Source organism: Artibeus jamaicensis, unplaced genomic scaffold, assembly GCF_021234435.1.
Source record: "Artibeus jamaicensis isolate MK-2021 breed Jamaican fruit bat unplaced genomic scaffold, CSHL_Jam_final scaffold_1283, whole genome shotgun sequence".
NCBI lineage: Eukaryota > Metazoa > Chordata > Mammalia > Chiroptera > Phyllostomidae > Artibeus > Artibeus jamaicensis.
The window spans coordinates 14,536,929-14,562,828 of record NW_026522028.1 but is presented as its reverse complement, the minus strand read 5'-3'; positions in this window follow the sequence as shown (position 1 = coordinate 14,562,828).

Sequence of the window (25,900 nt, the reverse complement as noted above, 5' to 3'; positions counted from 1 at the left end):
CTAATTAAAATGAATGGTAATACAAAGGAAACCAATAGTAATGGAAAGAAAATTGGGACTCAAATCAAGGGAGTGGACCACAAGGAAGAAAAAAATGATCAAACAGAAAAGAATGAAGAAATAAGAATTCAGAAAAATGAGGAGAAGCTTAGGAACCTCCAGGACATCTTTTAAACATTCCAACATCCGAATTATAGGGGTATCAGAAGGGGAAAGGCACAGCCACCAGTGGAAAACTTATTTGAACAAATAATAAAGGAAAATTTCCCCAATCTGGCAAAGGAAATAGACTTCCAGGAAATCCAGGAAGCTCAGAGAGTCCCAAAGAAGTTGGACCCAAGAAGGAACACACCAAGACACATCATCATTACATTACCCAAGATTAAAATGAAGGAGAGAATCCTAGAAGCAGCAAGAGCTAAGGGGACAGTCACCTACAAAGGAGTTCCCATCAGACTGTCAGCTGATTTCTCAAAAGAGACCTTCCAGGCAAGAAGGGGCTGGAAAGAGGTATTCCAAGTTATGAAAACCAAAGACCTACAACCAAGATTGCTCTACCCAGCAAAGTTTTCATTTAGAATGGAAGGACAGATAAAGTGCTTCTCAGATAAGACCAAAGTCAAGGAGTTCATCATCACCAAGCCCTTATTATATGAAATGTTAAAGGGACTTATCTAAGAAAAAGAAGATAAAAAAGATGAACAGTGAAAGGACAGCAAACTCACAGTTAGTAACAACCACACCTAAAACAAAAGCAAACTAAGAGGACAGCTAGATCAGGAGCAGAACCATAGAAATGAAGATCTCATGGAGGGTTAGCAACAGGAGAGTGGGAGGAGGAGAAGGGGGGAGAAGGTACAGGAAATAAGTAGCATAGACAGTAGATAGAAAATAGATAGGCGGGAGGGTAAGAATAGTAGGGGAAATACAGAATCTAAAGAATTTGAGACACGTGTTCATGAACTAAAGGAGGAAATTGCGGGGGAGGGGTATGCAGGGTGGAGGGGAATGGAGGGGGGAATAGAGCAAATGTAATGGCATAATCAATAAAAAAAAGATTTGCATCATGAAAAAAAAAAGTATAGAGCAATCCCATGAACGAAGAATGGTATAGTTGATATTTCAAAGTATTTAAAATTAGAGTCCTTTTATTTTTCTTCTATGTACATTAATATTTAATTTTCTGGAATCTTCCTGTTACTTGTCATTCCTTCTTTATCTTAATGAGATCACTTTCCTTTCTGGAGTTCTTTAGAAAATGTATGTAGTTTAACAGGTAAACAAGTCATTTAACCTCTTTGGATCTCCATGACTTCACATGTAAAATAAAGGAAAGCAACTAGATAGTGCTTCTCAAACTTTAATATACGTACATACAGGGTCTGACATAAATAGTGCCCTGTTTTAATTACAAAATCTCTTATTACAAAATCATACACATGTAATTCTGTAACATAACAATATCATACTGAAGCACATCATGTGAAATTTTAGGTGAAATGTTCAAATGAAAACTATAAATTATTACACCCATATTATTACCCTACCAACCACACTTAAGCAGGCCTTACTTCTGCCAGATTGTCAAAAGCATTGGTGTGCAAGTAAGACAGGTAAGAGAAGGAGACCATAAAGAATGTATTATCAACACTGAAATAGAGAACAAGGGGATAGTGACCAGAGGGGAGAGGGAAGGGAAGTTAAGGGGAAAAGGGGGAGGGATTTGGAGGAACAAATAGGAAGGACACAGGGATGAGAACTAAGGGGGGTGTAAATGGGAGGGAGGTGGGGAGCACAGGGCGGGGGAGGCTGAGATGGGAGAAATAGACAAAAAACTGTACTTGAAAAATAACTAAATAAAATTAAAAAAAATAAAAGTGTGTTAATTGCCCCCCCCCCCCAAAGAATGTATTATCAAGCCACTTATCACTGTGGGCAACTGAAACTCAATCATATTGGGGAACTGTGGGACACAAGGTAAAACATGCCTCTGACCTATCCCCATTAGAGCAACCAATTGTTCTGGTTAGCCTGGAGCTAAGAAGATTCCTGGTATGTGGAACTTCCAGAGCCTAAACCAGGAAATTCCTGGACAAACTAGAATGACTTGGTCACATACCAGCTCTACATATTTCATTGTTTGTAGACTAATTCCAGGGGTGTTAACCTTGTGGCACTTCTAGGTTACCACCCATATGGACTGATCCAGCATCTATGACCAGAGAGTTACTGTAGTTTACACTAAGTAACATTTGACTTTTATAAGTGAGTGCCAGAAGGTAGGGGTGGGGCACCAACATCATCTACTGTAGTTCTTACTATTATAAAACTTCTTCTGCAACACCCTTCCTCCTGGAGTATTTGGGAGAGGGTGGTAGAAACTTGGGATAAAAAATACCATCTTTTAAATTTTCTCTCTTTTTCTATTGGTTTAGAGAAAAAGGAAGCACTTTCATTTTTAAAATGTATGTAATTATTGTTCAAGTACAGTTTTCTGTCTCATACTCCCAATCCCAGCCGACCCCTAACCCCTAAAGTGCTTCCCACCTCCCTCCTATTCCCACCCCCTGCCTTAGTTTTTTGTCCATGTGTCCTTTATACTTGTTCCTGTGAATCCTTCTCCTTTTCCCCTGAAATTCTCTCCCCTCTGGTCCCTGTCAGCATGTTCTGTATTTCAGTGTCTTTGGTCATATTTTGCTTGCTTGTTTGTTTTGTTGTTTAGGTTCCTGTTAAAGGTGAGATCATATGGTATTTGTCTTTCATGGCCTGGCTTATTTCACTCAGCATAATGCTTTCCAGTTCCACCCATACTGTTGCAAAGGGTAGGAGCTCCTTATTTCCTTCTGCTGCGTAGAATTCCATTGTGTAAATGCACCATAGTTTTTTTTTAATTTTTTCATTTAATTATTGTTCAAGTACAGTTTTCTGTCTTTTACTCCCATCCAAGCCCACCCCCCAGTGCTCCCAACCTCCCTCCCATTTCCACCCTCCTTAGTTGTTCTCCATGTGTCCTTTATACTAGTTCCTGTAAATCCTTCCCCTTTTTCCCCTGAAATTCCCTCCCCATCTCTTCTGGTCACTGTCCTCCTGTTCTCTATTTCAGTGTCTTTATTTTCATTTTGCTTGCTTGTTTGTTTTGCTGCTAGCTTCCTGTTAAAGGTGAGATCATATGGTATTTGTCTTTCAATACCTGGCTTATTTCACTCAGCATAATGCTTTCCAGTTCTGTCCATGAGGTTGCAAAGGGTAAGAGCTCCTTCTTTCTTTCTGCTGCATAGAATTCCATTGTGTATATGTACCATAATTTTTTGATCCATTCATTTACTGATGGGCACCTAGGTTGGTTCCAGCTCTTGGCTATTGTAAATTGTGCTGCTATGAGCATTGGGGTGCATAGGATTTTTGGGATTGGTGTTTCAGGGTTCGTAGGATGTACTTCTAACAGTGGAATTGCTGGGTCAAAAGGCATATTCATTTTTAGTTTTCTTAGAAAATTCCATACTTTTCCCCACAGTGGTTGTACCAGTCTGCAATCCCACCAACAATGAACTAGGGTCCCCTTTTCCCACCAACCTCTCCAACATTTGTTGTTGGTTGCTGTTTATGATAGCCATTCTGACCAGTATAAAGTGGTATCTCATTGTGGTTTTAATTTGCATCTCTCTGATAGCTAACAATATTGAGCATCTTTTCATGTGTCTCTGGATGTTCTGTATGTCCTCCTTGGAGAAGTGTCTGTTCAAGTCCTTTGCCCAGTTTTTATTTGGGTTGCTTGTCTTAGAGTGGAGTCGTGTTAAGTTATTTGTATATTTTGGAGATGAAACCCTTGTCTGAGGTATCATTGGCAAATATGTTTTCCCAAAGAGTTGGTTCTCTTTTTATCTTAATACTGTTTTCTTTAGCTGTGCAGAGGCTTTTTATTTTGATGAGATCCCATTTGTTTATTCTTTCCTTTATGTCCCTTGCTCTAGGGGACATAACGGTAAAAATCTTCCTGTTTGAAATATCTGAGATTTTCTTGCTAATGATCTCTAGGATTTTAATGGTGTCACAGCTTATATTTAAGTCTTTTATCCACCTTGAATTTATTTTGGTGTATGGTGTAAGTCGGTGCTCAAGTTTCACTTTTTTTGCACGTAGCTGTCCAGTTCTCCCAACACCATTTGTTGAAGAAGCTATTTTTACTCCATTTTATGTTCCTGTCCCGTTTGTCAAATACTAATTGACCATAGAGACTTGGGTTTATTTCTGGGCTCTCTGTTCTGTTCCACTGGTCTATGTGCCTGTTTTTATGCCAGTACCAGGCTGTTTTGATTACAGTGGCCTTATAATATAGTTTGGTATCTGGTATTGTGATCCCTCCTACTTTGTTCTTCTTTCTCAAAAGTGCAGCTGCTATTCGGGGTCGTTTATAGTTCCATATAAATTTTTGAAGTATTTGTTCTATGTCTGTGAAATATGCCATTGGCACTTTAATAGGCATTTCATGGAATCTGTAAATTGCTTTGGGTAGTATGGACATTTTGATGATGTTAATTCTTCCAATCCATGAACAAGATATATGTCTTCCTTGATTTCTGTCTTCAATCTTGTGTAGTTTTCTGCATACAGGTCTTTTACCTCCTTGGTTAGGTTTATTCCCAGATATTTTCTTTTTCTTTTTGCTATATTGAATGGGATATTTTTCTTGATTTCAGCTTCTGCTGTTTCATTGTTAGTATACAAAAATGCCTTCGATTTCTGGATATTGACTTTGTATCCCACTGTTTTGCCAAACACATTTATTACATCCAGCAATTTTTTGGTAGAGTCTATACGATTTTCCATGTACGCTATCATGGCATCTGCAAACAATGACGGTTTTGTTTCTTCCTTTCCAATTTGGATGCCTTTTATTTCCTTTTCTTGTCTGATCGCTGTGGCTAAAACTTCCAATACTATATTGAATAGACGTGGTGAAAGAAGACAACCTTGTCTTGTTCCTGATCTTAGTGGAAAGGATTTTAGTTTTTGCCCATTGAGCATGATGTTGGCTGTAGGTCTCTCATATATGGCCTGTATTATATTGAGGAATGCCCCCTCTATTCCCACTTTGCTGAGTGTTTTTATCATGAATGGGTATTGTACCTTATCAAAAGCTTTTTCCACAACTATTGATATGATCATGTAATTTTTGTCTTTGCTTTTGTTTATGAGATGTATTACATTTACTGATTTGTGAATATTGAACCATCCTTGCATACCTGGGATGAATCCTGCTTGGTCATGGTGTATGATCTTTTTAACGTATTTTAAATGTGATTCGCCAATATTTTGTTGAGGATTTTAGTGTTTATGTTCATCTGTGACATAGGCCTGAAGTTTTCTTTCCTTGTTGTGTCTTTATCTGGTTTTGGAATTAGGATGATGCTGGCTTCATAAAAAGAATTTGGGAGTCTTCCATCATTTTGGATTTTTTTGAATAGCCTCTTTTTTTTAAAATTTATTTAGTTATTTTTCAAGTACAGTTTTCTTTTCTCAATTTCTCCCATCCCAACCCCCCCTCCGCCCCGTCTCGCCACCTCCCTCCCATCCCCCCCCACAGACCTCATCCCTGTGTCTTTCATAAGGATAGGGGTTAGCTCTTCCTTAAATGCTTTGTAGAATTCTCCTGTGAAACCATCTGGTCCAGGGCTTTTGTGTGATGGAGTTTTTGATTACTGCTTCAATTTCATCTGCTGTTATTGGTTTGTTCAGGCTTTCTGCTTCTTCTTCATTACGTTTTGGAAAATTATATTGTTCTAGAAATTTGTCCATTTCCCCTAAGTTTTCAAATTTCTTGGCATACAGTTCTTCATAGTAATTTCTTACAATTCCTTCTATTTCTGTGTTGTCAGTTGTAATCTCTCCTCTTTCATTTTTGATTATGTTTATTTGTGTCCTCTCTCTTCTTTTCTTGATGAGCCTACTTAATGGCTTGTCGATTTTGTTCATCTTTTCAAGAAACCAGCTCCTGGATTCATTGATCCTTAGAATTGTGCTTTTAGTCTCTATGTCATTTAGTTCTGCTCTGATCTTGGTTATTTCCTTCCTTCTACTTGCTCTGGGCTGTCTTTGGTGTTGTTCCTCGAGTTCTTGTAGGCATAGGGTAAGGTTGTTTGTTTGAAATGTTTCTATCTTCTTTAGGTAGGCCTGTATTGCTATAAACTTCCCTCTCAGGACTGCCTTCACTGTGTCCCATAAGTTTGGCATTGTGAGTTTGTTTTCATTTGTTTCCAGAAACTTTTTGATTTCTTCCCTAATTTCATTCTTGACCCATTCATTGTTTAATAGCATACCATTCAGTCCCCATGATTTTGGGTGTTTTGTGTTTTTTCCTTTAGGTTGCTTTCCAATTTCAGTCCCTTGTGGCCAGAGAAGATGCTTGGTATGATTTCAATTTTCTTGAATTTGTTGAGGCTTGTTTTGTGTCCTATCATGTGGTCTATCTTTGAAAATGTTCCATGTGCATTTGAAAAGAATGTGTATTTAGCTTCTTTGGGATGAAAGACTCTATATGTATCAGTTAAGTCCATTTCATCTACGGTGTTGTTTAATTCCACAATATCTTTGTTGATATTTTGTTTGAAAGATCTGTCCATTTTTGATAGTGGGGTGTTACAATCCCCTACTATAATGTGTTGCTGTCAATATCTTTCTTGAAGTCCTCTAAGATTTTCTTTATATATTTGGGTGATCCTATGTTGGGTGCATATATATTTACGATGTAATGTCCTCTTGGTGGATTCTTCCCTTGAGTATTATGAAATGACCTTCTGGGTCTCTCTTTATGGCCCTTTTTTTGAAGTCTATTTTGTCTGATATGAGAATTGCTACCCCAGCTTTTTTTTCTTATCCATTTGCTTGGAAAATTTGTTTCTAGTCTTTCACTTTTAGTCTGTGTAGGTCTTTTGTCCCGAGGTGGGTCTCTTGTAGGCAGCATATGTGCGAGTCATGCTTTCTTATCCATGCAGCTATTCTATGTCTTTTGATTGGAGCATTTAATCCATTTACGTTTAAGGTTATTATTGATAGGTACTTATTCATTGCCATTTTTGTACCTGTGTTCCTCTCCCTCTTATCCTTCCTTCCCTTAAAGCAGTCCTTTTAATATTTCTTGTAGGGCTGGTTTGGTGGAGGTGTATTCTTTTAGACTTCTTTTGTCTTGGAAGCTCTTTATTTGGCCTTCTATCTTGATTGAGAGCCTTGCTGGGTAGAGTTGCCTTGGTTGTAGGCCTCTGGTTCTCATTAATTGGAATATTTCTTGCCATTCTCTTCTTGCTTGGAGTGTTTCCATTGAAAAGTCAGTAGCTAACCTTATTGGGTCTCCCTTGTATGTTCCTTCCTTTTTCTCCCTTGCTGCCTTTAAGATTCTCTCTTTGTCTTGGAATTTTGCTATTTCGATGATGATGTGTCTTGAAGTGGGCCTCCTTGGGTTCCTCTTGATTGGGACTCTCTTTGTTTCCTGGCTTTGTGTGGTTTTTTTCTTTCATGAAATTAGGGACGTTTTCCCTCATTATTGTTTCAAATAGGTTTTCTATCCTTTGTTGTTCTTCTTCTCCTTCTGGTATCCCTATTATTCAGATATTATTACGTTTCATATTCTCTTGCATTTCTCCTAATCCCTCTTTATTCTTTATGATCCTTTTTTCCTTTTGTTGCTCTTTCTAGAAGTGTTTTTCTACTTTGACTTCTAACTCGCTGATCCGATCTTCTGCTTCATCGATCCTGTTTTTGATTCCTTCTACTGTGTTCTTCAGTTCAGAAATTTTATTCTTCATTTCCTCTTGGCGTTTGCTGATAGTTTCTATTTCCTTTTTCATGTTGATATAGTTTGTGGTGAGTTCATTGTAGCTCCCCTGTAGTTTCTGGTAGCTCATTGTGAGCTCTTTGAACTTCCTGATAACCAGTGCTTTGAATTCAGTATCTGATAGTTGACTTGCCTCTATTTCATCTAACATTCTTTCTGAGGCTTCCTCCTTTTCTTTCACTTAGGGATTGTTTCTTTGTCTTCCTATTGTTTGTGAGACTCTTCTTGTTTGCCTCAGCTTCTTAAATTGATCTGTTTCGTCTCCCTGGGTTTATGGTGTGAACTTCTGTGGTAGAATACCTGTGAAATTCAGTGGTGCAGTCTCCTTCAGGTATCTTGATGTTCTCTGCTTGTACCTATTTCTTTGTGTGTGTGTGTGTGTGTGTGTGTGTGTGTGTGTGTGTGATCCGCTGGAGGGGGGGTAAAATGGTTTATGACAGCAGAAAAGTATTTTATGATATTTACAGTCACAGATGGTAGAGAAGAGATAGAAGATCTTTAGGCTAAATATGGTGTTAACGGTAATCTTCAACCCAACATGCCACTTTTAAGAAAGGATGGACAAGACCTGGCTGGTGTAGCTCAGTGGATAAAGTGCGGGCCTGCGAATCAAAGGATCGCGGTTCAATTCCCCATTAGGACACATGCCTGGGTTGCAGACTGCTTCCCTGCTGGCCAGTTTCCAGCAGGGGATGCACGAAAGGCAACCATACATTGATGTTTCTTTCCCTCTCTCCTTCCCCTCTATAAATAAATAAATAAATAAATAAATAAATAAATAAATAAATAAAACCTTAAAAAAAGAAAGGATGGACTAAGTATAAGTTTCTTTTGGGGGAGGGGAGGCTTGTGAGCTGGATCTAGAAAGCAGTTAGGTTTTCGGTGGTCAGATTTTGAGGTAAAGTGAGAGTAAAGAATAGTAAATAGGTGTAGTGTGTCAGCAAATAGAGTTTATCACTATAGTAATAGCATTCAGGAACCTGTAAAGTGGACCAAGATCTGGGAGATGTGTTGTGAAGTATTTACAGTTGTATAGAATAGCTATCATTTACAATAATATTAGAGCCACAATCATATGACAGAGTCTATGTGATCTGTCTAAATTGGGGGTATAGAACTTTGGGTAGTGTGCTAAAGGAAAACAAGTAGTGTGAAGTATAGAAAATTAGCAATACACTGTGGAGGAGAGAACAGGGAAAGCATGTCAAATGATACAATATAAGCAGCCAAGGCTAAGAAGCCTATACAGAAAGAGGAGGAATACAAAGATACAGTTAAAATATAAAAGAAGTGAGAATAATAAAAAATAATAATGCAAATATGCAGCAACTTGTGGCTTCTCTGATGTAGCAAAGTGAAATTTGTCTCTCTGTCTTTATTGTTGGGATGGCCCCTCTTTGGATTCCACTCTGGTCTTTTCGTGGTTTCCAGTTGTTTGTGTCTCTTGTGGGTAAAAGAAAATAAAGCAACAAACAAAATAAGGCAGGAGAGCCCTGGCTGGTGTGGCTCAGTGGATTGAGCGCGGGCCTGCTAACCAGAGTATCGCGGTTCGATTCCCAGTCAGGGCACATGCCTGGGTTGCGGGCCAGTTCTCGGCAGGGGACATATGAGGCAACCACACATTGATGTTTCTGTCCTTCTCTTTCTCCTTCCCTTCCCCTCTCTCAAAAAATAAAGAAAGAAAATATTTAAAAAAAAATAAGGCAGGAGAAGGGAGGAAAAAGTAAGTTTGGAAAGAAAGGAAGAAGGACTGAAGCAGGAAAAAATGAGAGGAAAAAAGTAGTGAAAGATAAAACAATAATAAAATTAAAAAAACATTAGATTACTAAAAAAAAGTTACTAAAAAAAAATAAAACAGCCCCTCCTCCTCCAAAAAAACCCATCCTTTGTTGGTTTCAAACTGTCCAAACCAGTTTTTCTGGTTGCAGCAGGCTAAGGGTCAATTGGTGTAGTCTCTCTGAGAGTGATCTCCCAAGAGCTAGCCTCTCCCCAGCGCTCCATGAAGGGGATCTAGGTTCTTTTCAGAGAACCTTCCCTGGATGTCCTCTCTGTGGGCTGGGGTGCAGGTGCCTGCGTGCCTGCCAGGCTGCCTGGGTCCCTTGGGATCTAGCATGGTCCTTCCCAGTTCTGTGGCAGGACTCAAGTGCTTCTGCCACCCCCTCTGCATTGCTGCCAGGCTTGGAGGGAAGCAAGCCAAGCTGCCATCACAGGAGAACACCTCAGTCCACTTTCCAAAAAAAACTTCTTCAGAAAGCCTGCCTCTCAGCCCAGCCCAATCCCCAGCCAGACTGGTGACAACAATGTGCCTCTCAATTCTCCTGGGCTGGCAACCACACAGTCCACAGTTGAACACGGCCCTTTGTCCTTATTACCGTCTCTATAAACTCAAGCAGACAGGTCTCCTCCTGGTGTTGCCCAGCCTTGCTTAGATGGGGAGGGAGGGAGCTGATGATCCAGCTTCCTCCCAAGGACCCTGCAGCAGGCCCAAGGCTCCCAAAGAGTCTGCCCTAGCCCCGCTGGATGCTGGGCTCCCGAAGAGTTCATGGCGGACCCCTCCGGCGCTGGTAGACCAATGCCTCTGGACCCCAACTGCGGTGGCGGTGGCACCAAGGCCACTAGGGGCTGGCCGAGGGTGCTGGCCGCTGCCGCTGCTCTTGTCTTTACTCTGGTCCCCGAGATCCCATTGACCTGCAGCTGTCTGGTCTTTCAGCATCCATCACAATCTCTGGTCTCTTATTTTCATAAATGCTGGGGAACTGTTGGTTGATTGTGCTGTTCCTCAGTAGATCTGCCAGGATTTTCTCCCATGTGTAGGGGAACTGGAATTCGCTCTATCCTACTCAGTCACCATCTTCCCCCCTCACCTCAGCACCTGCATTTTTTAATGATCAAATACAAAATTCCTCAGCTACCTCACCTGTAAACCAAGAGTAGGGTTGAATAATCTCTCAAAAGACACTTTCTAACTCTGTATACACTTCTTATTTAAGCATTAATCAAAATTACTTGATTCTTTTGTAAAGATACTTTCAGTTTCACAATGTTTGAAAATAGAGCATATTTATGTTTAACTAGATGTATGTCTGTTCCTGGAAATTCAAAGAATTCTGTCACCTTGTAAAGTAAATCATAGCCATCAGTATCTTCTGTAGTTAAGTTTAGTAAAGAGAGTACATTATAATTTACATCTGCAAACTCTGAACTAACTAAAGTAATGGGGTGTCAATGTTTATAAACTACCCAGCAAAATCACTTTTGTTGAAACAGCAGTAATATAAATGAGGTCTGAAAGGTCTATGAGTCAGACCAAGAGTTGTAAAGCAGCTATTGACAATATGAGCTACCCAATCGAGGATGGAAAGCTAGCCAACTATATAAATATTCTCATTTTGAGAAGTGGTTCAGGAATGTCCTCCTGAAATTGACCAAGAAAATTTCTGGGTAATAGGTCATTTATTCTCATTCTATTCTTATATTCCAAGCCCCTGGCCCACTCACTGCCATAGCATAGATTTATATATGTCTCTGTGTTTTCTGATCATACTCTGGCATAGTATAAAATTAAAAACAAGTAATTCTGGAAATTGTTTTCACTATAGCAACTAAGAACTCAAATAATATATCTTTGTGTTCCATTTTTTTCCCCATTACTTTCTATATTAGTTAGGAATGCTTTTAGCTGCAAGTGACAAAACATTCATTTAATAATAACTAATATAATGAAGACTCATGCTGCGTATTCAACCAGAAGCACAGAATTAGGCAACTCAGTGATATTGTTGAGGACTCAGGTCTTCCCTGGATTCATACACTCTGTTATCTTTAGTGTATTCAATGATTTCTCCTCTCATGACTACAAGATAGCTGGCTCAGCTTTGCATGATACCATCCTAAGCAAGAAACCTGGAAGGTGGTAGACAAAGGTTTCTCCTTATAATCTTTCTCTCAGAGAAATCAGGAGCTTTTTTTCCCTAGGAGGCCTAGTAGACTTCTCTTTATGTATCATTGATCAGAACAGATCCACATGCTCACTTCTAGAACAATTACTAGTCAAGGGGTAAAGGAATGCCACATTTTTCTGAGATTAATCACAATTCATTCCCCATGGCTGGATACTGTCAAACTCTAAATTTCAAATGTTTAAAAATATGACTCTTATCAAGCATAAAGTGAACACATGTCAAAGGTAACTCCTTAATGAGGGGCCCATCAAAATAGTAAAACTGGTTCAAAGTTGGTTAGAAGAAAGTAATAGATAGGGTCAAGAAAAGAAAGAATGTTCCTGGCTGGTGTAGCTCAGTGGATTGAGCGCGGGCCTGCGAACCAGACAATCGCGGTTCGATTCCCAGTCAGGACACATGCCTGGGTTGCAGACCAGTTCCCTGCAGGCCAGTTCCCAGCAGGGGACGCACGAAAAGCAACCATACATTGATGTTTCTCTCCCTCTCTCCTTCCCTTCCCCTCTAAAGATAAATAAATAAAATATTTTAAAAAAAAGAAAAGAAAGAATGTTGAAATGCAATTGCTAAATTAGTTATAAAATTTATTAATATCCTACAGAATTTTAAAACTATGACCTTAGAGATTATCTTTTTTGTTAAATAGAAATTCCTTGCAACTTATTACTGTTCTACAAATTAATATCTATCTTGCAAGATGGATATTAATAGATAGATATCTTGCAACATAGCAAAGAGTTTATTGTAAGTCAAATAAATGTACATTTCCTTAAAGAATTAGATACTCTTTAGTTGAGCCTATCAGGCATCAAAAGACAGGCAACCATTATTTTGCCTTGTTTCCAAGTTTTGGATACTATTTCTTACAAGCATATAGCTAAAAAGTACAACTGTGAGGTTTCGTTAGCAAAAATGAAGAAGGAAGTGTTTATTAGGAAGGCAATCAATAGTGGCTGCCACAAACCTTTTACTTCAAGTGACTAAATATCATCAGGTGATTTTAATAGTTTTTCTAGAATATTGTCTTCAATATGGACAATATAAAGCCCTCTCAAGCTGTTATCATTATATCTTCTATTTTTAGTATTATTAAACTATTATATTCTGAGTGGTATTTCAGTGTCACCAGGAGTAATTTTTATTGGCATTTTGATCTAGGTTCTAATTTTGAATGGACATGCTGATTTCTATACTCAGTTTCCTTGAAAATAAAGCATTATCACTGATTAAATGATTATGACAACAGGAGGCACTTCTTGATTTTCACTAGAGCACGTTTTCCATTTGTAATTTGTTTTCTTTGAAGATTGCCCTTGAAATTTATCTCCAAAAAGAGATTGCTTCTTTCTTTCCACAAGCTCATCTATGGGTAACTAAATTCCAAAAATACTGAAGTTTCCCAGTGACTTGGCCTGTGCAGGCTTGCTTTGTTTTTTCTTTTTTTTCATTATTATTTTTTTCCTATTGACTCATTAAAACCAAATCTAGGGCTGTATTTTAAGACTACCTGTGAATTCCATAGTGAATGACTTGATCTTAGGAAAAAGCGAATCTTGCCTCCAATTTCAAATGGCTTAAGCAGAACTGGAATACTAGTTATGAGAAATCAACACATCATACTTTCCATTTGAAATAAGATTAATTGTTAAGGAAATTGTCTTATAGTGCAGCTTGGAATTAGCAGCTGTTTATAATTAAATGAGTGACACTCTCTCAAGTAATTTCACTTGCAAGTGAGTCATGCCACATGGATTCTACAGAAGCATATGAGAAATGTGTGCTTAATGCTTCTTCTATGGCACCTCTTGGGTCTGTCATTCTATTTTTGTGGCTTAACAAAGATTCTAAAAAGTGAGAATTAAAATCTTGTTTCAAAAACCAAAAACCAGTTAGACAGCATTTTGGGGAGGGGAACATGGAGAGTTACTCTTTTCTAAGATCATATTTCTATATTAACAAGTGAGGTAAGCTTTTTTGTTTCAGTGAAAGAAAGAGCTAGAAAATTTCTGCATTTAATTAGATTTGTCCTGAGGATGCTTGTTGTGTCATTTATGGTCAAGCTGTCCTGATCAAACCAGGCAACTATTGCATTGAGGAAAAATGTAAATAGTAAAACTGTAAAAGATTTAAAATTATCCCAGTAAACATGACACTAAGGAGGCAGATGACCTGGAGAAATAGTTTCTCAACTGGCCAATCTGAGGAGAAATGGATATTTAATTTTTCAAGGTCTGATTTCTTTTTATTAATTATTAATATAAAAACAAATATTGGTAACATAAATAAAATAAGCAGCCTCCTTTACTTCAACTGTTCTCTTTTGTTTTTTTTAATGTCTTTCTTAAGAAACATATTTTTAAAAAGGCATTAATTTGATGTGTTGTGTAGGGGAAAGGATCAATTTTAATATATTCTCTTATAAACAACAACATAAAATGATGTCTTTCTTACCTTCTTAGTACATTATTTATCCAAATACTGGTTTTATTTTTCCAGGTCTCTTTATAGTCCCATATGTACACACAGATACTTTGTTTTAGGATGCATGTCAAAATACGGTTTCTAACTTGCTTTTTCCCTTTAATACTATATCATAAGTGTCACAATTATTTTATTTTTAATATTATTTTTTATTTACTAAAATATTTTATTTATTTATTTTTAGAGAGGTGAAAAGAGGGAGAAGGAAAGGGAGAAACATCAATGTGTGGTTGCCTCTTGCTTACCCCCTACTGGGGACCTGGCCCACAACCCAGGCATGTACGCTGACTAGGAATCAAACCAACAACCCTTTGGCTTTCAGGCCAGTGCTCAAGCCACACCAAATAATAATAGATTATTATTTGCAATAATACTTATTTTATAGTTATTATTGTAAAATAATTACAATAATAATACTGCAATTATTTTAATATGCAGTACCGCTATCTGGTAACTTGCATAATAGTTTATTTGACTATTTGTCTGTTAGACTTTTATGGTCTTAACTAATTTTTAATGCTGCAGTAGAAACTCACAAATAAAGTTTTATTTCCTGTTTTATATTATTTCTTATTTGGCAGGTATATTAGTCAGTATAAGCTGGGTTGTATTTCATAACAAATTGACTTCCAAATATCATTATTAATACAATAATGATTTGTTTTTCATTCATAATACATATTCATCATGAATCAATGTGGAGGAGGTCATGCAGTCCTCATGGATCGAGTCTTATAGAGATGTCACAATATGTACCTGCCATCTAGAACCTCTGTCTAACTCAATTATTATGGCAAAGGAAGAGATGCTTTCACTGATTCTACCTGAGAGTGAAACATGTCCCTTTGTTCATAACCCATCAACCAGAACTAGTCTTTAAGGGAGATGACAAAAAGAATGGAGTATTTGGATAACATTATAAATTCTTCAAAATAAGGAGTTTTAGAGAGGGAAGAAAGATTATTTTCTTACAATGATTCTTGATTTGTTGGAACTGCTTGGTCAAATGAAGGAGACACAGATGTACTTTTGGAAACTTGTTTGCATAGTGCTTTACAAAAAGATGTGTTTTCTTTGTGGTAGCTGGTGGTATAGAAAGTTGGTGAATAGCATGGGCTGGGACTTGAGGCATATCTGTTTTTGTGTCCTGACACTAGTGGCTACCTGTTCTTGGGTAAATTACTTTGTCTTTCTAACCCTCAGTTAAATGTTGGAATATGGGTATATCTGCTGCACTTGGTTAAGATGAAATGAAAGTCTCTGTGTAAGTGCTGGCATAGTGTTCTGGTCTATGCTAAGTGCTCAGTAAATGGTTAAGTATTATTGTTTATTGCTTTCCTTTATGTTTTTCATTGTGAACACATCCTTTATTATTTTACATGTATCAAATATTAAACATTTTAAATTTGGATCATTTAGTAGGTTCAGCAATTAACAGGTTTAGATGTGGCAATTATCTATATGTTTAAAGAAATTAGGAAATGAAATGAAGGATCATACTTTTTCCTAGTCATCAAGGATCTTCAAGAAGACTCTATATGGTTTCTGACCACCAAAATTAGAATCATGTCTATTATATTTTCTTTAATCCTAGTTGGAGATACAGTAATGTTTCTAAGGTTAAACCATTATGTGTGTACAGGTTTTGAGTATCCTGTTCTCAAGATTTGGAGGCAAAATAGGGTATCATAATGGAGATAGGAGATGGGTAATGTTTTATAGGTTGTGGTATTAAAAACGTGATTTTATATTTTTAACAAATATAACAATTCCTTATTTAAATGTTTCTTTGTGATTTTATCAAATAGATTTTATTTATATAATACACCATCTGGGTGTCTAATATTGAACAAATGTTAGTGTTCTTTTTATTTTTGTGGTACTAATAAACATATCTAAAACATTTTTAAAAGCTTTTTATGTAATTTCACTGTGCTAGATAATGTGGTATACAAAACTTATGGTTCTTATCCAAAAGCAATACAGTCATACCTCTGTACTTGTTGGCTTCAGAACTTGTTAAACCCTGTATTTATCACATTTTGATGAAAAAAAATGTTTCAGCACTCAGTGCTTGCTCAGGGCTCATTCCACTTGCTACAGCTTATATGAGTTATGACACCACCCTTCAAGAGAAAATGCTTCATAGTTTGGTACTCATTGGTTTTGACACTTATCACGAGTTCCAAAATGAATTAACAATGGGTACTAAGGTACCACTGTATATCTTTTGTTTATGGAGATAAATATATATGTACATAAACAACTATTAGTAACAGCAGGATAGAATAAGTGTTGAAAATAAAGAAGAAATGTATGGCTTTGAGAACATAGGAATGGGTCAAGTTCACCTGGGTGTTTTGGGAAATCTTCAGGGAGGAGAGGTTTTTGGAATTGGGCCATGAAACTTAGGGAAGGCTTCAAATAGTGAAGCAGAAAGAAGGATACAAAAAAAGGGAACAAAATGAGCCATAGAAGAAAGGGCCTGTTGTTTGTACATTATTTCATAGGCATTAGGAAGTCAAGAGAAGATTTTGAGAAGATTGACATAATTTGATTAATGTTCCAGCCATGTGGAGATTGGATTAGATTAGAGAGAATGGAATAAGAGAACTGAGGCAGAAGGCACTTGAAATGATCCAGGAGAGAAGAGTGAGAGAAAGATGGTTTGCTAGCACTGGTGAAAGCATTAGCACAGGCAAGATAAAAGACATGGCTCTGTGTATGATTTAGTGTAACAAACAGAAGATAGATGAAGATGAACACAGATTAATTTAAGAAGCAGAGCTTGTTGGGTGAGTCCCATTTGCTTAAGAGAGGCAAGAAACTGTTGAGAGGAAGAGGATTGGTAGGAGAGTTGAAGAAACCATAAAGAGTTTGGAATTGCAATTTCAGAGAATGGGGTAGAGACATTGTTAGGGATGAGTAAACTGCTGGCCAAGAAGCAGTAAGGAGGAAGTTTGTAGTACCAGGTGTGGGTTGAGTAGATGGGCACCTTAGATGCTCTTGGTGAGACTGTAAAATGCTAAAATCTTTGGAGGCCAATTTTATGTTTCCTTATTTAAATTTAACCAGTGTGTTTACTTTGGTTCAGAAGTTCCTCTTCTATGAATATGTTACATATAGATAATTCCACAGAATTATTCCACAGAAATGAATGTGTGAAATTGTTCATTAAAGAATTATTTAAAACAGACACCAAATTGGAAACAACGAAAATGACTATTCGATAGGCAGTTGGTTGAAAAGTTGCAATACATCCCCACAATGAGATATTATTCAGATGGAGGTCTCTCTTAGTGTACAAATATGTATTGATATAGACAGATAGAGACAATATGTATAATGTGAATGGCATGTCCTTTTTTGGGGAAAAATGCAACTAACAAAATTATGTGGGCTTATATATGAATATTTATAATTTTAAAGATTTGTACACAGGGTGGGGCAAAGGTATGTTTACAGTTGTGAGTATGTGAAACAGAGCTTATTTTGTATAATTATTCATTAATTATTGTATTAATTTCCATATGAACAACTATGAACCTACTTGTGCCCCACTTTGTGCCCCACCTTGTATGTGTAGGGTATATCAGAAAGGATACGTACTGGATGTTACAAATGACTTTCTTCCAGAAAACAACACCTTTGCTACTTTCATCAGAACCAAACCAAAACCTCTATGTGTGAATAAACATGTGTTTATGTGTATATTTGAACACACATGCATATATGCATATGTCTACAAAAAAGTTTAGAAGGATGCACACTAATCTTCACACCTTATCCTTCAATTTCTGTTGACTATTTTTATTTTATAAGAAGCAGAAAGAAAATAAGAAGGTGCTTCTACCCTTTGCAACAGCATGGATGGAACTGGAAAGCATTATACTGAGTGAAATAAGCCAGGCGGTGAAAGACAAATACCATATGATCTCACCTTTAACAGGAACCTAAACAACAAAACAAGCAAGCAAGCAAAATATAACTAATGACACTGAAATAGAGAACAGGCTGACAGTGACCATAGGGGAGAGGGGAGGGAATTTCAGGGAAAAAAGGGAAGGATTTAGAGGAACTAGTATAAAGGACACATGGACAACAACTAAGGGGGGTGGAAATGGGAGGGAGGTGGGGAACATTGGTGGGGTGGGGTGGGCTGGGATGGGAGTAAAAGACAGAAAACTGTACTGGAACAACAATTAAATAAATTATTTTAAAAAATAAACAGCAAAAAAACCAAACAAACAAAAAAAACTAGTGACTGGGCAGTTGGGAATGTTCACTGACTTCCCGCTATACTGAACACCAAATGGTCCTCTCCAGCCGAAGTCCAGTCATCCAATATTATAAAGTATTGATCTGAAGAGTATTTTTAAAGGAATGGAAAACTTCAAACCTTAAAAAAGTAAATATTAACATTTCAATTTAAGATAAAATTACAAAAACTGAAATATTAAAAATAAAATAATAAAATAAAATTACAAGACTTAAAATCTTTTTAGACAATAAGCTACTTTCCCATAGAAGTGTTCAAAACTTTGATTGTGATCAAAAAGGAATATACCTTTTTGGAGTTTGGGAAGTCTGCATTTGTAGTAGAACCTATTGGTACAATGACACTTGTTTTCCCCTTTAGTTGTGTTTGGCAGCTTAGGAACTGGGGTGGAGAAACAGCAGGAGGAACTATCTAAAGTTGAGGTTTCAAAAAGTAGATGCAACAGAAGGTGAAGTGTACTGATTAATCTAGACAGCTGATAGGAGCAAATCTGAGGTTGTTGCCCATAACATCCACATTGGGTAGCCTGTAACCCCTTTAAGCTGTAATACTAGGAGATTCCTGTGTCACATGGTTTTGAATTTTACTTTATCCTATTCTCTCTCCATTGGCTAGGTCCTTGACTTCACCTCCTCTTTTCATACTCACAACCTTTTTAGAATATATTGAATATAAGTAATGGAAAATTCCTGGTATACTGGGCAAAGAAAGAAAATTTATATCTAATATGAATTCTAATAGGAATTCTTACATAAAGAATTCTTACATATGAATGTAAGAATTCATTCTTTTTTTTTAAATATTTTATTTATTTATTTATCTTTAGAGGGGAAGGGAAGGAGAGAGGGAGAGAAACATCAATGTATGGTTGCCTTTCGTGCGTCCCCTGCTGGGAACTGGCCTGCAGGAAACTGGTTTGCAACCCAGGCATGTGCCCTGACTGGGAATCGAACCGCGATTGTCTGGTTCGCAGGCCCGTGCTCAATCCACTGAGCTACACCAGCCAGGGCTTAGAATTCATTCTTATATAAAGAGAAATGTATTATTTCATATAACTGGAAGCCCCAAAGTGGCATTGCTCTACCACTGTTTGGTTCAACACCTTTGTCATCATTAATCCAAGCTCTTAAGATTACCTTGTCCTCTGTAAAAGGCGAGAAACCTTTTCAGTGATACTCAAGCAGACTTTCTTTCAAGAATCATTGACCAAAATTAGGTCACATATCCATTTTTGAACCAATCTCTATCAAGAGGAATAAGATTATCCTGAGATGACTCAGATCTTCCCCTGGAGTTGGGCAGTGGTACTTACTTTCCCTTAAGGACATGGCTGCAAGGTGGGTCCTGGAACAAAACTGAAGTTCTACTTTGGAAGAAGATGGGAGAGAAGGGTGTTGTGTAAGACAGCAGTAGTTGTTATTCTTTCATCTTCAAATTCAAAGCTTTGCATATTTTTTCTGAGAAAAAACAGGAGCCTCTGGCATCTGGAAGCTGGCCTGGTACCATCAGTGGGGTCATGGTGTTGCTGCAGGCTGGATAGGCACTCAGAGCTGGGTTGTGTTACATTCTTGTTGAATATAAACTACTTTCCAGAACAGCAACATCAGATGAGGCTGCTCAATGACCACAAAATGCAAACAAAAATAAGATCGCCCAATAATTGCATTTGAGCACAGACAAAACATGAACATTGTCCAAGTCACAAATATGGCCAAACATGTCCCTCTCCCAGCTAGTATGAATAACTATTGCTTCTTTACCAATTACAACTTTAGTCTGCCCTCATCCTAGATAAGATTTATTAAGACACAGAATTACTCATTTATTAAGTCATAGAATTACTCATGTTTTCTGAAAGCATCCAATTCAGAGCAAAGCCCTCATTCCTGAAACCCTTCTTTAAAGCACTGGACACAGGCCCAAATCCTAAGAGAAGTCTTTTCTAACACTCTCTTACTGATATTACCAATGGTTTCCCATGGTGTGCATTTTTCTCACTGCAACAAGTCACAAACCAAGCTTGTTCAACTACAACTTGGCTCCTTTTGGCCACAACTCTCATGGGGACCTTAGCTATGTTACTCTAGGTTGCCTTGGGGAAGCACCACTGTGAATTATGGACCCTAATTTATCCTATTGTCTACTTGCCATGGCCCCAGGAATTGACCATTCAAATAGAGACAAGGAAAGTCTGGATGCTTTTGACAAAATGAAGGAAGCATGGCAGGATCAAGGGCAAAGGATTCTTGAATTAATGCATGTGATCACTTAGAATAGTGCCTAGCACATAGTGAATGCTCTATAAACCCTGTACCTCATCAATGTATTTGTTACTATTATTACCACTATAATGATAACAGCCAAATGCTGATTTTGCTTTCATTAAAGAGTGGGAGAAGTTGAAGGTAGATGGCTGTAGCCACAGATGGAGATTTTAGATGTAGTATGCATCCCTGTTCCAGATGATGAGATGTAGAGTGTTTGTATGCTTGTGGTTTGCTAAAGTGGAGTTGAAGAATTATCAAGAATCAGTGTCCATGTTTAGGTCCCTCAGAAACAGACACTGAAAAAAATTTTACTGTTTAAAATAAATTGCAGGTGTGATGGAAAGAGTTGAGAAAGTCAGTAGATAAGTGCAATGAGGGGAGTAAGAGTGTGTTATACACGCATGACATGTATTAAGTAAAAGTGGTTGGAGATGGATGGCCCATAATTCCTACCATTTTTGTAAGAAAGTGGAGGAATAGGCCTTGGCTGGATAGTTCAGTTAGTTAGAGTATTGTCCTGATACACCAAGGTTGCCAGTTCAATCCCTAGTCAGGGAATATACAAGAAGCAACCGATGAATGTATAAGTAAGTGAAACAATAAATTGATGTTTCTCTCTCTCTCTCCCTCTCCCTTACTCTCTCTCTAAAAAATAATCTATCAATAAACTTAACAAATTAAAAAAAAGAAAGTGGGAGAACAGTGATATGGGAAAAGCATGAAGAGTTAGGAGATTTCACTGCACACTATGGGGCAAAGGAGAACTAAAAGCCTCTGATGGAGAGGGTTCCAGGAGTAGAGGTGTACTCTGGGGCAGGGTCTGAGGAGAGAAAAAGGTGGGGGATCAAGAAGAATTTGTTCACTATGGAAGGGAGGATTCTAGAAAACATAGGGTGGAGATTTTGAAAAGGAGGGAAGCACTGGGTAGTTATATCAGTATTTAAAGCAGTACAGAATGTAAACGCTGACCTCAGATGACCAGAAGGGCTTCTGTTTGGGGCAGTGCATTTAGATAACAAATGGCAGTGTGAGACAGGCTCACCTGTCCTCTGGGTCCAGAGAGGGGCAAGTATATTATGCTTGTCCCTAGGAGCCAGCCAGGCCTGTGTATTTTGTTGTTGTTGTTGTTGAGGAATCCTGCTGCAGGCAAGTAGTCTGCAGCCTTGAGCACTGTACATTCATTCAACACCATTCAACATTTCCAGAATATTGGCTATATACAATACTGCATTAGGGACTGCCATTTTATCAACAACAATGGGTTGCCTGTTTTAAGGAAAACAAATGCTAACATATCAAAATGAACATCAATATTGCATTAGCACAGAACTCTCTATTTGGAGATTGATTCATGGCAGGGTTCCTCCACAAAACTGTGTTTTGGATGACATTTTGCATCTACTTGTTGTGAAGAGATGTCTTCATATGAACTATCTTCCAACATTGCCCCTCTTCCTCCCACAATCCTGTAATGGGTATACATTAAAACACAATTGGTGAGGGGCCATTGCATGGCAGTTGAGAATGCAGACTGGAGCCAGATGGGGTTTGAATCTGGTTCCACCACTCAGCTGTTGGCCTTGGGCTGGTTACTTTGTTTAACTCTGCTTCAGTTTCCTTATCTATAAAATGAAGGTAACATTACTTACTTCACAGAATTGTTATAAGAATTAAGTTATTTTAAAATTATTTGTAAAGTATTGAAATTATTTGCAAATAATTAGTTTAAATTACTTGTAAAATGCTTAGACAAGTATTTTAAGTAGAAAATAGGTGTTAAAATGGGGGCATAAGAAAAATTTATAAGCAGGAGAAACAAACTCATAGTTGCTTAAATTTAAAATGGAGGTTTTCACATTGATGTATTTGTCAACTGTTTGCCAGGGTCTGGGGCAAATAGTGGGGAATATCACAGGCAGAGAACCTGACCACTGGGGGTAGGGGGTGGTGAATGTGGTAATGGCCATTCTCATCTGTTTATAATGGAAGGGCCATACCCTTCTCCCCCAGAGCTATTTGAGAGCAAGAGCAGGTACTGCGCTCTGTGGAGTCTGAACAGCAAGATTCTGATGTCAGGGGTGATGTGAAGATACCAGACAGATACAAGCAAGTTCACTGGGAGCATTCCTTGGGGCCTGCTGTGTCTCCATTCACTGACACTGATGTACAGTGACTGCCCTCTGTTTCCCTAGCTAACCTGTGCTAACTGTCTTGGTCTGAGTGTTTTGGTGACTGTGAAGGACTTGATGTCAGTGCATTTTCACAAAGAATCAAAGTATGAAACAGAAAAGAAAGAAAAAGCAAGTCAACAGTAAAAAGATAAATAACCCAATTTAAAATGGGCAAGCAATTTGAATATATGTTTCTCCTAAGAAAATAAACAAATGGTGTATGAGCACTAGTGAAGGTGTTTAACATCATTAGTCATAAGGGAAATGCAAATTAAGGCCACAATGATATACCAACTTGTACCCCCTAGGATGACTATAATAAAAAATATGGACAATAACATGAGCTGGTGAAAATGTGGAGAAATTGGAACATTTATACACCACTGGTAGAAATATAAAATGGCTGTGCCATTGTAGAAAACAGTTTGACATTTCCTTGAACCATTAAAAATAGAATTGCCCTGGCTGGTGTAGCTCAGTGGATTGAGCATGGGCCTGCGAACCAGACAATCGCGGTTCGATTCCCAGTCAGGGCACATTCCTGGGTTGCAGGCCAGTTCCCTGCAGGCCAATTCCCAGCAGGGGACGCACGAAAGGCAACCATACATTGATGTTTCTCTCCCTCTCTCCTTCCCTTCCCCTCTAAAAGATAAATAAATAAAAAAAAATCTAAAAAAAAAAAGAGGATATAACCAAAAAATAGAATTAATGTATGATGTTGAAATTTCACTTTTAGGTATATTTCCAAGAGATAAGAAACAGGTCCACACAAACACTTGTACACACATATGTTCACAGCAGCATTATTTATAATGGTAAAAAAGTGGAAACAATCCAAATTTCTATCAATGGATGAATGAAAAAACTTATTGTAGTATATCTGTATAATGGAATATTATTTGGCAATAAAAAAGAATGACTTACCAATACATGCTATATCATGGATGACCCTTGAAAACATTATGTTAAATGAAAGAAGCCAAACACAAAAGACCACATATTATATTATTTCATTTTTATAACATGTCCAAAACAAGCAAATTCATAGAGACAGAAAGTAGATTTATGGTTGTTTGGAGCTGGGGACAAAGTTGGGAAGAAATAAAGAATAACTGCTAATGGGGGACTTCCGCCAAGATGGAGGTTTAAGGTGGATGTGCCTGCCTCCTCACACAACCAAGTTGAGGGACAACTAAATATTAGCATCAGAAAACACAACCAGAACACGGAAAACTGAACTTTTCGGAAGTCCGCTAACAACAAATTCTTCGGCCCGACCGGTAAGGGGCGAAACCGGCGTCGGGTGAGGAGTTACAAAGGAGTCGACCCGGGCGCGGAATCCAGACGCGCGAATCCAGTCGCACGGGTTCCAAACCCAGGATTGGACCTAGTGAGCAACCGAGCGGCCCACCGGGTGAGCAACTACGGAGGAGTCAGTGGGGAGGCGGTGGCAGCGAGTTGACTGAGGTTGCATGGTTGCACGCGGATGAGGGAGTGAGCGCTTGGACCGTCGGCGGCTGGCGGCGGCGGCGCCATTGCCATTTCCCCGCTCTGACCACGCCCCCACATACAGCGTCACAACCCAGCGACCTGGGAATCCAAGGCGCCGCTCCTCCCACTTAAAGGGCCAGAACAGACCAAAAATGTCGCAGGAAGACCTCAAAGCCCCACAGATAAATCTAAGTGACGAAGAAATAGCAAATCTCTCAGACGCACAGTTTAAAACACTGGTCATCAGCTTCCTCACAGATCTGGTGGACTATAGCCACAAATTAGAGAAACATATGAAGGCTAAATTAAGGGAAATGAATGGAATTCCACAGGAAAACCATAGAGATGAAAAAAAAACTGGGACTCAAATCAATGGAGTAGACCAGAAGGAAGAAGAAAAAAATCATCAAACAAAAAGGAATGAAGAAATAAGAATTCAGAAAAATGAGGAGAAGCTTAGGAACCTCCAGGACATCTATAAACGCTCCAATATCCGAATTATAGGGGTACCAGAAGGGGGAAAGACACAACCACCAGTGGAAAAACTATTTGAACAAATAATAAAAGAAAATTTCCCCAATCTGGCAAAGGAAATAGACTTCCAAGAAATCCAAGAAGCTCAGAGAGTACCAAAAAAGTTGGACTCAAGAAGAAACACACCAAGGCATATCATAATTACATTAGCCAAAATTAAAATGAAGGAAAGAATCCTGGAAGCAGCAAGAGGTAAGGGGACAATCACCTACAAAGGAGTCCCCATCAGGCTGTCAGCAGATTTCTCAAAAGAGACCTTACAGGCAAGAAAGGGGCTGGAAAGAAATATTCCAAGTCATGAAATCTAAAGACCTACAACCAAGATTGCTCTACCCAGCAAAACTTTCATTTAGAACGGAAGGACAGATAAGGTGCTTCTCAGATAAGACCAAATTCAAGGAGTTCATCATCACCAAGCCCTTATTATATGAAATGTTAAAGGGACTTATCTAAGAAAAAGAAGTTAAAGAAACATGAACAGTGAAAGGACAACAAACTCACAGTTATTAACAACCACACCTAAAACGAAAGCAAACTAAAAGGACAGCTAGATCAGGAGTGGAAACATAGAAATGAAGATCTCAAGGAGGGTTAGCAACAGGGGAGTGGGAGGAGGAGACGGGGGGAGAAGGTACAGAAAACAAGTAGAATAGACAGTAGATAGAAAATAGATGGGGGGGGCAAGAATAGTATGGGAAATACAGAACCTAAAGGACTTGAGACACATGGACATAAACTAAAGGGGGGTAATGGTGGGGTTGGGGGGGCAGGGTGGAGGGGAATGAAGGGGGGAATAGAACAACTGTAACAGCATAATTAATTCAAAAATAAATAAATAAATTTATTTAAAAAAAACAAAAACAAACAAACAAACAAAAGAATAACTGCTA